At 38.1% G+C, this 13,287-nt stretch overlaps 1 long non-coding RNA gene across 1 annotated transcript; it reads right to left on the bottom strand.

Annotated features, from left to right (window-relative positions):
• Positions 1-321: 321 nt before the first annotated feature.
• LOC121032928 (uncharacterized) lies at positions 322-13,271 on the bottom strand. The gene is made up of 3 exons (XR_005791607.1): positions 12,953-13,271; positions 1,746-1,964; positions 322-588 (listed from the first exon to the last, which is right to left on the bottom strand). It is a non-coding gene; the product is annotated as an uncharacterized LOC121032928 (long non-coding RNA).
• Positions 13,272-13,287: the final 16 nt, after the last annotated feature.

The raw sequence follows: 13,287 nt of genomic DNA, 5'->3' as shown, positions 1-13,287 counted from the left end.
AATTTCTATGATAAACTTGATGAGTCTGCAGTGAGAAAAATGACTTCTATCACATTCTTCGCATCACGCAGGACAACAGTCATTCATATGAAAAGAAGGAGGTAGATTCCTGAGATCCTTGGAGTCATCGGCTTTATACATATTAGAAGAAAAAGCAGCCATGCCATTATGGTAAGGATTCTGTTTTGTTTTTTTTTTTCCCAATGTCTATTTATTTTTGAGAGAGTGAGGAAGGGGGGAGAGAATACATGGGGGGGAGAGGGGGAGAGAATTCCAAGCAGGATCCACACTATCAGTGCAGAGCCTGATGCGGTGCCAGATCTCATCAACTGTGAGCCAAAAATCAAGAGTCTGACGCTTAACTGACTGAGCTGCCCCAGGGACCCCAGGATTCTGCTTGAGTGCCAGTGGCAAAATCTGGCCACCTGCTTGTATGCTGATACATACTTAAAGAAGGCTTCTTCTAGTGAGAAGGAGGCTCGGTGTTGGGGAATACCATGAAGAGGAGTTGCAGCAGTAGCACTGGGGTGGAAGTTGTTGATTGTCAAGGTTGATGCATCCTGGAACTACCGTCTCCCCTCTATGCGGCTATTGGTAGTGTCAAAGATAAGAGGTATTTAGTGACAATTTATATTGGGCGAATAGAGCTTTTCATGTCACACAGTACTTTTGCTGAATAATCTGATGATCCAGCCTACTATAAAAGTCCAACAGAAGAACTACCATTTGTATTTATTCTTATCCAATGAAAAACAAACATTAAGCTTTACCAGTATTTTGTATACAAATCTATACTGTACCCTCCTTCTTTTCCAGGGCTCACCTGCAGTGTTAGTGAGGTTTTGAGGGAAGAGTCGGAGCCCACAGCTTAGAGGGGTTGACAGGAGTGCCCGTTTTCATCCCTTCCCTTTTGCAGGACAGCAACATATTGTGGTTTATAAATGCCCACTAAATAGAGTAATGGACTGGATTTGTGTTTAACTTAAATTTTCCTCACAAGATCACACATGTCTTCAAAGTCAAAGTCAGAGAACAGATTAAATGAGAAGACAAAAATTTAGAACAAAACATAAGAGGAGGAAGCTGATACCAAAAAGGAGTTGGGTTATTTAGGAAGCATGTAAAGAAGCCATTTAGTAAAACAGAATAATTTAAATCCTCAATGGAAATGATAGAGTATAAATGATAGTTCAGAAATTTTAATCAGGGCTGTAGAGAATACACTTAAGATATTACCTTCTAATTCAGAAGAAAAGGACAAAGAGATTAAAATGAAAGAGAAAAGAATAGCAAAGAAATGAACAATTAATAACAGGCAAAAATTTAAAGTATTAATAATTTTAAACTAAAATTAGAATTAACTTTGACACATCAAATTAACATAGACAAAATTAAGTGAAAACATCTAGTTTTAGTAAATATGAAGGCAATCAGAACTCTCTTAGAGTTTATTTTACTGTACATTGTATTTAAAAATCCATAGCAGGTAATTAGGCATTGAAACACATTATAAAACTTGTATGTTACCTGACTTATCAAATCCAATGGAAAGAATTTATCCTAAGAATGTAATCAGGGACACACATAAAGTAAAATCTCCTACTGGCCTGAATGTCTAAGGGACTAGTTAAATAAATCATGATACACCTCTGCAACTGAACACTTTGTGGTTTGAAGCCCATTAAAGATAACTGCAAATTCTTTGACACTCCTCTTATTAAGAAGTGGGATCTATTTCTCTTCACCTTGGATATGGGCTGGCCTTAGTGCCTTGCTTAACCAATAAAATGTGGTAGAAGTGGTGTTCTCAGATTCTCAGAGTTGGGTAATAAAGAAGAAGCTATTCAGCTTCTGCTCGGGTCTCTTGCAACACTCGTTCTTGGACCACTTGCCATATAATAAGACCAGCTATCCTGAGGCTGTCATGCTGGAGAGGCTGTGTGAGGACACCACATGGAGAGGTCCTGTAACCAAAAGAAAAAGAGATGTTGGGCATTTCAAGTCTCCAGCTTTTCCAGTCATCCCAGTTGAGGCCACAGTTATCAGGAAACAGAAAGAACTCATCTCTGCCAAGACCTGCCGAAACTGCAGATAGATAAGAAAAAGGAATGGTTCTTATTTTAAGCCACTACATTTTGGAGTGGTTTGTAATACAGCAATAAATAAGTAGAACATGATTTGGTGTGTGGAATTGGTATAGGGACAGAAAATTCTCTTCTTCCTTCCAGATGCTTTGGTTGGTCTAATAATTAAATTGACATAAGCCAAAAAAAATGGATTTGTGAAGAATTGATGAGACAAAGAAGTGTGGGCTTAGGGTAGTAAATTAGTGAGGAAGATGGCACCTGGGTGGCTCAGTTGGTTGAGCAGTTGACTCTTGATTTTGGCTCAGGTCAAGATCCCAGAGTCATGGGATCAAGACCCGTGTCAGGCTCCATGCTGAGTGTGGAGCTGCTTAAGATTCTCTTCCTCTTTCTGCCCCTCCCCCACTCATTGTCTCTAAATAAATAAATAAATAAATAAATAAATAAATAAACAAACATTTAAAAAAAGAAATATACTCTCAAATTCATTTGGCAGAATTGATTTTCAGGACTGACCATTTTACATATATTCCTCAAATCATGTAATAGCCTTTAGAACTTACATGAGTTCGTTTTAGTTAAATACATATATTACAGTGCTATATATGTTTTACATATATGTTCCTATATACATGAAGTTAGAAACAGTAATAGCTCACAGTAATTAGCATAACATAGTGATAAATTAATTGCTTAGCAAATATTAATGACAAACATTTCTATTAAGAAATAGACGTATCACATTCCTTGGCATTTACACAAAGGAATTGAAAAATGTATGTCTATAACAAAGCTACACATTGATGTTTATAGCAACTTCATAATTGCCAAAACTTGGAAGCAACCAACAGGTTCTTCAGTAGGCAAATGGATAAATAAACTGTGATACATCCATACAATGAAATATGCAGCACTAAAGAGAAAGGAGTTATCAAGTCATGAAAATATATGCAGGAAACTTAAATATATATTATGCGGTGAAAGAAGTTAATCTGGAAAGGTTATATACTCTATAATTCCAACCCTATGATATTTAGAAAGAGCAAAACTATGAACACATTAAAGACCAGTGATCTCCAAGGGTTGCAGGACAGTGTTTTTATATGGAAATATCCTGCCAAGCAACTGTTAAAGCTGTGAATTTTAGGCTGTGGATATCATACTATAGTTATCACAGAATAATAGTGATATTGAGAGATCTTATTGGAAAGGTTGCTTTACAGTTGTTGTAGGAAGCATCTTATATGGTTCTGATTGATACCAGCATCCTGGTGCTCATGTTTTGTATAATACCTTTCCTTGAATGTAATCTGGACAAGTAGCTTGGTTCTAATCAGTAAAACATGACAATGGTCATGGGGTGTAATGGCCACGATTAAGTTACAAATGATTGTGACTTCTGTCTTGTTGGGAGACTCTATCTATTGTCTGCATGGCTTGCACACTTTGATGATATGAGCTGCATTGTGGGAGAGGCCCAGGAGGCATGTAACTGGGTGGGCTCCAGTAAATAGACAGGTAAGAAGTGAGGATCTCAGTCAACCCAATCTGAATGCCGCCAACAGTCACTGAGTGAGCCTGGTGACAGACCCTTCTCTGGCTGCAACTTCAGATGAGATGCTAGTTCAGATGAGATTCCTAGTTCAAACACCTTCATTGCAGCCTTGTCATAGGCTGTGAAAACAGGGGACCCAAATAAGCCATGTGAGGTTTCTTGACCCAGAAACTATGAGATAATGAATGTGTGTTGCTCCGTAACAATAGATAATAAAAGATCCTTTTCAGTAAAACTGCTTTTATGTAAGTTCTTAAATAAATACAAAAAACAACTAATTAAATGAACAAAACTCATCTTCATAAAAATCATGCCAATTTTATGAAATTCTCCTTTTCTAAGAAAGTCATATAATTCATCTGGCAAGGCAAAACAGTATCTACTATAATGTGTCTTCTAGATGGCAGACACTCATGCTATTTCTCCCTAAATCATCTGTTATAATGAAGAAGGGAAATGGGAGGTATGAGATTCATCCAACAAAACCTACGTGATACCAGAGGACCTACAGCTCACCTTTTTCTAGAGGGAAGGACAGTATCAACTTCCTTCATTAAGACCACCACAGAGTTTTGTCTCAGAGATTTCCCTAGTCATCATTTCCTTCAGACACACAGGCATCCATACAATAATGTAAGATGGCTTCTTCCCCCATTGCCCTCAGGCAATTTACTTAGCTTCCCTGGATCTCCATTTTTTTATCAATAAAATGAAGTTTTTGGATTATATGATGTATAAAAACACCTCCCATAACTACTAAAATATGGCAAATAAGTGCATCTAAAAAGATGCTACATTCTTGATGTGGCCACTCCAGAAGCTTCTGATAAGAGACTATAATCTTTAATGCAAAGTTGTTGGATGTACAGCCTGAATGTGCCAACAATTTCTGCTCACACATTTTATTGCAAACTTAAATCCTCTGCAATCCACAGAGATTCTTTTGAGTAGAGCCTCTAGGCTTTTTTTTTTTTTTTTTTTGGACACTTGTTTTTTTCATATTCCTAGTTCAACTTTAAAAGTATTTACTCCTCACACAAAAAACCATAAAATACCTAGGAATAAATCTAACCAAAGAGGTGAAAAATCTATACACTGAAAACTATAGAAAGCTTATGAAAGAAATTGAAGAAGACACAAAAAAATGGAAAGAGATTCCATGCTCCTGGATAGGAAGAACAAATATTGCTAAAATGTCAATAATACCCAAAGCAATCTACATATTCAATGCAATCGCTATCAAAATAACACCAGCATTCTTCACAGAGCCAGAACAAATAATCCTAAAATTTGTATGGAACCAGAAAAGACCCCAAATAGCCAAACCAATCTTGAAAACCAAAAGCAGGAGGCATCACAACCCCAGACTTCAAGGTATACTACAAAGCTGTAATCATCAAGACAGTATGGTACCCGCACAAGAACAGACAGTCAGATCAATGGAACAGAATAGAGAACCCAGAAACGGACCCACAAACATATGGCTAACTAATCTTTGACCACGCAGGAAAGAATATCCAATGGAATAAAGACAGTCTCTTCAGCAAGTGGTGCTGGGAAAACTGGACAGGAACTTGCAGAAGAATGAACCTGGACCACTTTCTTACACCATACACAAAAATAAACTCAAAATGGATGAAAGACCTCAATGTAAGACAGGAAGCCATCAACATCCTCGAGGAGAAAGCAGGCAAAAACCTCTTCGATCTTGGCCGCAGCAACTTCTTATTCAACATGTCTCCAGAGGCAAGGGAAACAAAAGCAAAAATGAACTACTGGGACCTCATCAAAATAAAAAGCTTCTGCACAGTGAAGGAAACAATCAGAAAAACTGAAAGGCAACCGACAGAATGGGAGAAGATATTTGCAAATGACATATCAGATAAAGGGTTAGTATCCTAAATCTATAAAGAACTTATCAAACTCAACACCCAAAAAACAAAGAATCCAGTGAAGAAATGGGCAAAAGACATGAATAGACATTTCTCCATAGAAGACATCCAGATGGCCAGCTGACACATAAAAAAATGCTCAACATCACTCATCATCAGTGAGTTACCACCTTACACCTGTCAGAGTGGCTCACATTAACAACTCAGGCAACAACAGATGTTGTTGAGGATGTGAAAAAGAGGATCTCTTTTGCCACTCTGGAAAACAGTATGGAGGTTCCTCAAAAAACTAAAAATAGAACTACCCTATGACCCAGCAATTGCATTACTAGGCATTTATGGAAAGGATACAGGTGTGCTATTTCGAAGGGACACATGCACCCCCATGTTTATAGCAGAACTATCAACAATAGCCAAAGTATGGAAAGAGCTCAAATGTCCATCACTGGATGAATGCATAAAGAAGATGTGAGATATACACACACACACACACACACACACACACACACACACACACACACACACACAATGGAGTATTACTTGGCAATCAAAAAGAATGAAATCTTGCCATTCATGGATGGAACTGGAGGGTATTATGCTAAGTGAAATTAGTCAGAGAAAGACAAAAATCATATGACTTCACTCATATGAGGACTTTAAGAGACAAAACAGATGAACATAAGGGAAGGGAAACAAATATAATATAAAAACAGGGAGGGGGACAAAACAGAAGACACTCATACATATGGAGAACAAACTGAGGGTTATGGGAGGGGTTGTTCAAGGGGGGATGGGCTAAATGGGTAAGGGGCACTAAGGAATCTACTCCTGAAATCATTGTTGCACTATATGCTAACTAATTTGGATGTAAATTCAAATATAAATAAATAAATAAAACTAGGAAAAACAAAAGTAATTATTCCTCATATTCATTACTCTAGAAGTGACAATTCCTTTCCTTCAGAGCAAGAAAGAAATAAAAAAATGTTCCACAACAGGGGCACCTCGGTGGCTCAGCTCAGTCACTCAAGCATCTGACTCTTTATTACGGCTCAGGTCATGATCTCACAGTTCATGGGATTGAGCATTGAGTTGGGTCATGGGCTGATAGTGTGGAGCCTGCTTGGGGTTCTCTCTCTTCTCTCTCTCTGCCCCTCCCTCTCCCTCCCTCTCTCTCTCAAATAAACAAATAAAGATTAAAAAAAAAAATTCCACAACTGCCAAAGAGAAATAAGCACAAAACTGAATGATACTCCCTATGGTAACGCATTTTGAAATAAATGAATATTTATGAGGTGTTTAATGAATCTAAAACTAATGATAAAAGTCAGAGAAATTAGAAGAGGAAAAATAATCAGCACTGTACAAATAATAATTTACAAAAGAAAATCAGAGAAGCAAAAAATAACGTAGGTAAGACGCAGATGCTAAAGTGATTTTCTAAAAGACAAATGAAGTCACAAAAAATTAATTCCCTTAAGGAATAAAAATCTATTTTTCCTTGGCATTCTTGCTCTTAGACGTGCACTCTCCAGGATTGTTTACTAATCCTTTAATGCCTATAGAGACATTTATTAACACCAATATCCACCATTGTTTCATTTACTGTCAGCACCTAGTTTTTCTTTGGGAGAACACCCTGCTGAGGTTTGAGGGCCACGTGGTTCTGACCAGAATGACAGCACATTCTCTGGGAGAAACACTGCAGTAACCTTCACTTAGCTATTGCTGTACAGTTTGGGTTCTGATACTCTCTTAAACACTTCTAATCTTGGGGCACAGAGCACGAGTCTTAATTTCAAGGTCGTGAGTTCAAGCCACACATTGAGCATGGTGCTTGTGAAACGGTGGGCCTAAGCTGGGCGACTCCACCTTGTTCTGTGTCCCTCACCTTGACCACGCCTCCTCCCCTTGAGTAACCTCTTGCTCACCCATTCAAACTTCCTGATCAAAACACGCCTGGCGACCTGCGTAACAGGACTCCGACCCTTCCCCAGCTAATCGGCTGAGGCCACAGCCATTACCTCACCAATTGCCCCTAGGCCCCAATAAAACCTTTGTGCTTTTGAAACTCGCTCTCTCTCCCTGGCATCTCACCACTGCGTTGGTGCAGGTAGGGGATTGAGCTCCAGCTAGCTCCAATAAAGGCTCTTTGCTTTTGCATCGGACTCGGCTCCCTGGTGGTCTTTGGCGATCACGAATTCTGGGCATAACACTTGCACTTCCAACCTTATGCCTCCCCATATTTTAGGAGGATAAAAATTACACATTAACATCCATAATAAATTACTTATTTAGGAATTTAACTTTTTATAACAAAATCGATTAAAATGTTTAATTCAGTATTTTCTTTAAGTAAAATACAAATGTTCACTGACACAGCTTTTGGAAAAAGACATAGCTTTCATAGTTTTACTAGTGAAGATCTGTGCTCCCAAATATATGATACTCCAAAGAGTACAGCCATTGTTGAGCATTCCCTTGTAGTTATGAAAGCTACATGCCTGAAGGACACAGCAGCCAGGCTATTCATGTGTGACATAATTTGGTGCATGAGTACTATATCATTCCAGCAGGCCAAGACATTAGGCTAGGTCATCAAACAGGTTTTTGTATACCCAAACAATAAATATAGGAATCCAAAGACAAGTCATTTCAGTTATTTCTAAATCCCTGAATCAATAAGTTTCATGGAGGAATTTGTGAACCAGAAGCTTTGCTTTTAAGGTGTTTTTTTTTTCTCTTATAAGTTTATTTATTTTGGGAGAGAGAGTGCAAGCAGGGGAGGGAGGGCAGAGAGAGAGCAAGAAAGAATCCCAAGCAAGCTCTGCACTGTCAACATGGAGTGGTACGTGGGGCTCAAACCCATGAACTGTGAGACCACGACTTGAGCTGAAATCAAGAGTTGGATACTTAACCGACTGAGCCACCCAGGCGCCCCACTCCCAACTTTTTTTTTTTTTTTAAATCATAAAGACTAATACACCATGAAGTAGTTGAATTGTAAAGGCAGTCACAAGAGTCTCACTGGGGCAAAACAAAACAAAATGGTGCCGCTTCCCTTGTATTCTTAATCTTCTAAACCAATAGATGATATCTGTGATGAATGAAAACCACAGACCAGTTGATATACTTCAAGTGTGAAATAGGAAATTTTTTTTTTTTTTTTTTTTACTTTGGTGTTCTAAAAGTTGCCTTTTTCATATTCAATTCTCTTTTCAAGGCAGGCCAATTTTATCTTTTAGTCAAATTTATTTCTTCTCCATCCCTACCCTACCACTGCCCTAATAAGCCATCATCATTTATCTCTCAAACCTAACTTCTAACCTGCCTTCAAGCAGCCGTCAGATTGACCTACATGAAACACTATCTAGCCATGTTACTCCCCTTGCCTAAAACCTTTCCAAACCAGCAGTGGCCGTAACCACCTACAACATGAAGGCCACACTCCTCCTTCCATGGTCTGGCTTCTGATTTCTTTTCAAGCTTCATCTCTTTCTGAATTCTAAACTCCTTCAACCTAGAAGTGCTAGAAGTTTCCTACATGTATCATGCCCTTCCTCACATAGGATCTGGAATGCCACGCTCCACTTTGAATTATCAGCCTAGCTAAGATCGGAACACCAACTTAGGTGGCATAATTTTGTGGCCGATGGAATGATTTTGAAATCTATCAGAGTAGTGTTTGAATGTCCCTTTGTTACATACTATGTATGTGTATTCAAACAAACTATTTAACCTGCTAAAGCCTCAGTTTCCCCATCTCTAATATAGGGGATATAATACTGATTATAGAGTTGTATTGAAGATTAATTGAGAGTATTTATAAAATTCTTAGAGGAATATGTGGCACATACTAAGTCCTTATAAGTGTGTATAAATTCACTTTCACATGAAGTCTCTTCTGAGACCTCCGCTCCCTGACTATGAAAGGTGCCTCCCTTCCATTCTCCTGCAAAAACCTATCCACATTTCTATCATAGCAATTACAATATTGTAATACAATTATCTTTCATATAATGACTTTCTTCCCTTGATGGTGAATCCTTTCAGTACCATAACCACATGTATTTCATTTTTGCAACCCTGAATTAATACTGTGCTTTTGGATACTTACCGGAATTTCTAAAAAAAATGTAAATGCGCACCTCACATACTATTCCATGACTGTGAACTGTTTCTCTCATTTAACAAAAGAGTATCCTAGTGTGTCAAGTTATTTTCTCAACTAGTTTATTTACTACCCTCTGACTTCGAAAACTCCCACAGTGGTTGTCATCATCTTTTTATGTATGGTTTGCAAAATTCTAGCCCTGAACTTTTTTCCCAAGCACCTGTTAGATACTGAATATCTAAGTGTCACATTCTAGTAAACATCAATTCATTTTCCAATATACCAAAGCTAGAAAATGTGAAGTCATCCTGGACTCCTACCTCTTTCTACATCAAATTAACCCTGTTAATTCTGTCTCCAAAATACCCACCAATTACTCTTTCATCTCTGTTCTCTGCCAGTGACTCATTCAGGCCTTTAGCGTGTCTCACCTAGATTATAAAAATCGGAGCCTCCCCTCTCTCTGTCTCCATTTCTCTCTCATCACTTCATTTGCTTTCCTCTTCAGTCTACTTACACACCATTGTTACAATAGGCTTCTGAAAACAAAAACCTGATGTGTTATTTTCTTGCATACAGTACAATAGCTTCTGGGCAGGAAAATGGTGAAATGCTAACTAGCAAGACCTTTTTCAAAGTTCTTCACCAACTTGACTGAAATTGTTTTTTCCACACATAACTCCTGCCACTTTTCTCCCTTTTTCCTCAAATAACTTCGATTTTGTAATATGAAAGTATTTATAAAGCCCTAATTCAAAAATACACGAAACTCTAAAAATTATCACAGATTTTAAAAACTGACCTAAAAAATGAATTCTAAGCTGTAGTTTTCACTGGAGACACGCGGTGGCACCATTTTAGCTGCCTAACAGTATTGGAGGTCCTTTGTTAACGTCCCCTAAATACGCTTTTAAAGTTGTGCATGTGCTTGTGAGGACTGCTGTGATGTCATCCTAAACATTATTAACAGTATGCTAGGGTTAAAATGCTTCACAGTAACTTTGAAGCAAATTTAGAGGTGCTAGAATTATTTATGTATTAGGATTTTATTATTCCCTTTATTATGGGCTAAATTGCCCCTCCCCCACCTCCAAATTCATATGTTGATGTTCTAACCCCAGTACACCTCAGAATGTGACTCTATTTGAGGATCAGATCTTTAAAGAGGTAATTTAGAATGAGGTTTTTAGGGTTGGTCCAAATCTAAAATGACTGGTGTGCTTATAAGAGGAGATAAGGACACAAAGAGGTACAGAGGGAAGGCCATGCAGAAACAGGGAGAAGACAATCACCTATTATCCAAGGAGAGAGGAGGCCTCAGGAGAAACCATCCCTGCTGACACCTTGATCTCTGACTTCTAGACTCCAGAGCTATGAGAAAATGCATTTCTATTGTTTAAGCCAACTAGTCCGTGGTACTTTGTTATTGCAGCCCTACCACACTGAGAAGCCCTTTAAACATGTTTTAAAATACATGTATACAATATACATAAATACAATAGTTGTGGATTGATGTAACCAATCCAATGTAAGCAACTGATGTAATACTAAGGATGTAATCTCCCTATTATATAGTTATTCATGGGGGAGAGGATTCTTGATTTATGTCAGATTTTAATTATGTGAGTTCTTCAGAAGTCCTTTCCTCAAAATGCCACTGTCCCAAGTCTTGCCCATTTCCCTCTACCGACCATGAATTCAATAGTTCATATGTTTTTACTTATTTTCCCTTGCTCAACAGACTTTAATGGAATGGTTAAGGGTGCAGACTCTGGAGTTAGACTGTTTGGGGTCATAGCCCACTTCATCACTAACTGTGTAACTGTGGGAAGTTTCTTAAAAAGCCACATTTTTCTCAGATGTCTGTAAAAAATAGTCACAAGAATACCTGCATTCCAGGGCCCTGTAAGGCTTAAACAAGTTGATAAAAACAAAGTTGTGTAGAGTAGTACTGGGAACATAGTGGGTACAATTATGCTGTCCACAATCCCTCTGCTTGGTTAAACTATAGTAAAACTTTTTATCCTTCCAGGCTCAGAGGATAATATACCTCCACTTTGAAACTTTATTGACTCAACCTTCCCTTTCTCCCCAGATTGAAAACTAAATAAACTTGTGCTGTCAAAGATATTGCAGAGGGATGAGCTCTGGTTTCAAATACAGATTTTTCCATTTACCTATTATGTGATTTCAGACAGTTTGCTTAATTTCTTCGAGTTCCCATATCAAGTCCAGTACCTGACACAACAAATGCTCAGTGAGTATTTTTCTAAGGAATACACATCCGTGGGTTTAGGAATGTAGCATCAACTCCATAAGATATTGCAGTGTTCCCTGAATGTGGGATTAAATGGAGGTACCAAGATGACTTTAGGTGAGACAGACATGGCATCCAGAACACTGAATCATACAGAGAAAATTCTTCCAATTTTATTTCAATACTGCTAATTAAGTCAAGGAGAAAAATGTTTGTTTAGTGCTATGTTTCTAAATTCTTCTGTAATGCCTGCTAATCCATGTTTTCAATCAAGAGAGATTCAGAGGCTTTCACAGGTAAGATGTTAGCATTGAATCACATTTTTTAAAAAATTAATTACACTTATTTTTACTGTCATTCTGCTTTTTCTATTTATAGTAATGATACAAATTTTTCTTTTAAAATAAATTAAGTATCGGGGCGCCTGGGTGGCGCAGTCGGTTGAGTGTCCGACTTCAGCCAGGTCGCGATCTCGCGGTCCGTGGGTTCGAGCCCCGCGTCGGGCTCTGGGCTGATGGCTCAGAGCCTGGAGCCTGTTTCTGATTCTGTGTCTCCCTCTCTCTCTGCCCCTCCCCCGTTCATGCTCTGTCTCTCTCTGTCCCAAAAAAATAAATAAACGTTAAAAAAAAATTTAAAAAAAAATAAAATAAAATAAATTAAGTATCAAAGGTAATTTGATTTAAATAAAATATTAAGTATATAAAAGGAGTATAAAGATATGGTGAAATCAATGAGAATAATATTCAACTTACTGCTGTTTGGGCAACACTGATTTCTGTAAAGCATCATGAATTATCATGTTCATTGTACTTCAAGGTACCTGTAAAGTTTATTCTCTAACAAAGGTGACAGAAGTAATTAGTGTTGTAACAAGTACTGTTTTGGTTAATTAATAGGAGTCCAAGAACAAACTAGAACCAATACAACGGTGAACTCAACACAGCTGCTGTTACCATTCCTCTGTATCGAACACTAGATAGTCCAAAAAAACTCAAAGGTGATAGTGGGGGACAGACACTGGTCTCATTATCTTTTATCATTACCACCCACCTTGCTTAGCCAGAGCTCTGCCCTCTGCAAGGTCAGTATTTGTTGACATCGTAACTTGAAGATGATGGAGACTTCTGGGAGTTCAGTGTGTAACTTTTTTTCACCTTCTCTCCTGTCCCAAACTTTACCAGGATACATTATTGCAATCAATTTTACCACCCGTTTCCTTACAGGTGCACTAAAATATTAGCAATATCACTAACAACACGGGGACTCTATTTCGACTTTCAGACTTTCAAAAACAGTTGCAATATTATTTGCCATTTGATAGGAAGCTAAACGTCAACGCTGTTTCGAGCTACAGACTGACACTGCTGGAGAGCGCTTCCCCTCAC

This window comes from Herpailurus yagouaroundi, unplaced genomic scaffold, assembly GCF_014898765.1.
Source record: "Herpailurus yagouaroundi ecotype Mexico unplaced genomic scaffold, PumYag 28, whole genome shotgun sequence".
NCBI lineage: Eukaryota > Metazoa > Chordata > Mammalia > Carnivora > Felidae > Herpailurus > Herpailurus yagouaroundi.
The sequence above is the reverse complement of the archived record's forward strand: the minus strand, read 5'-3'. Positions and strand labels throughout refer to the sequence as shown.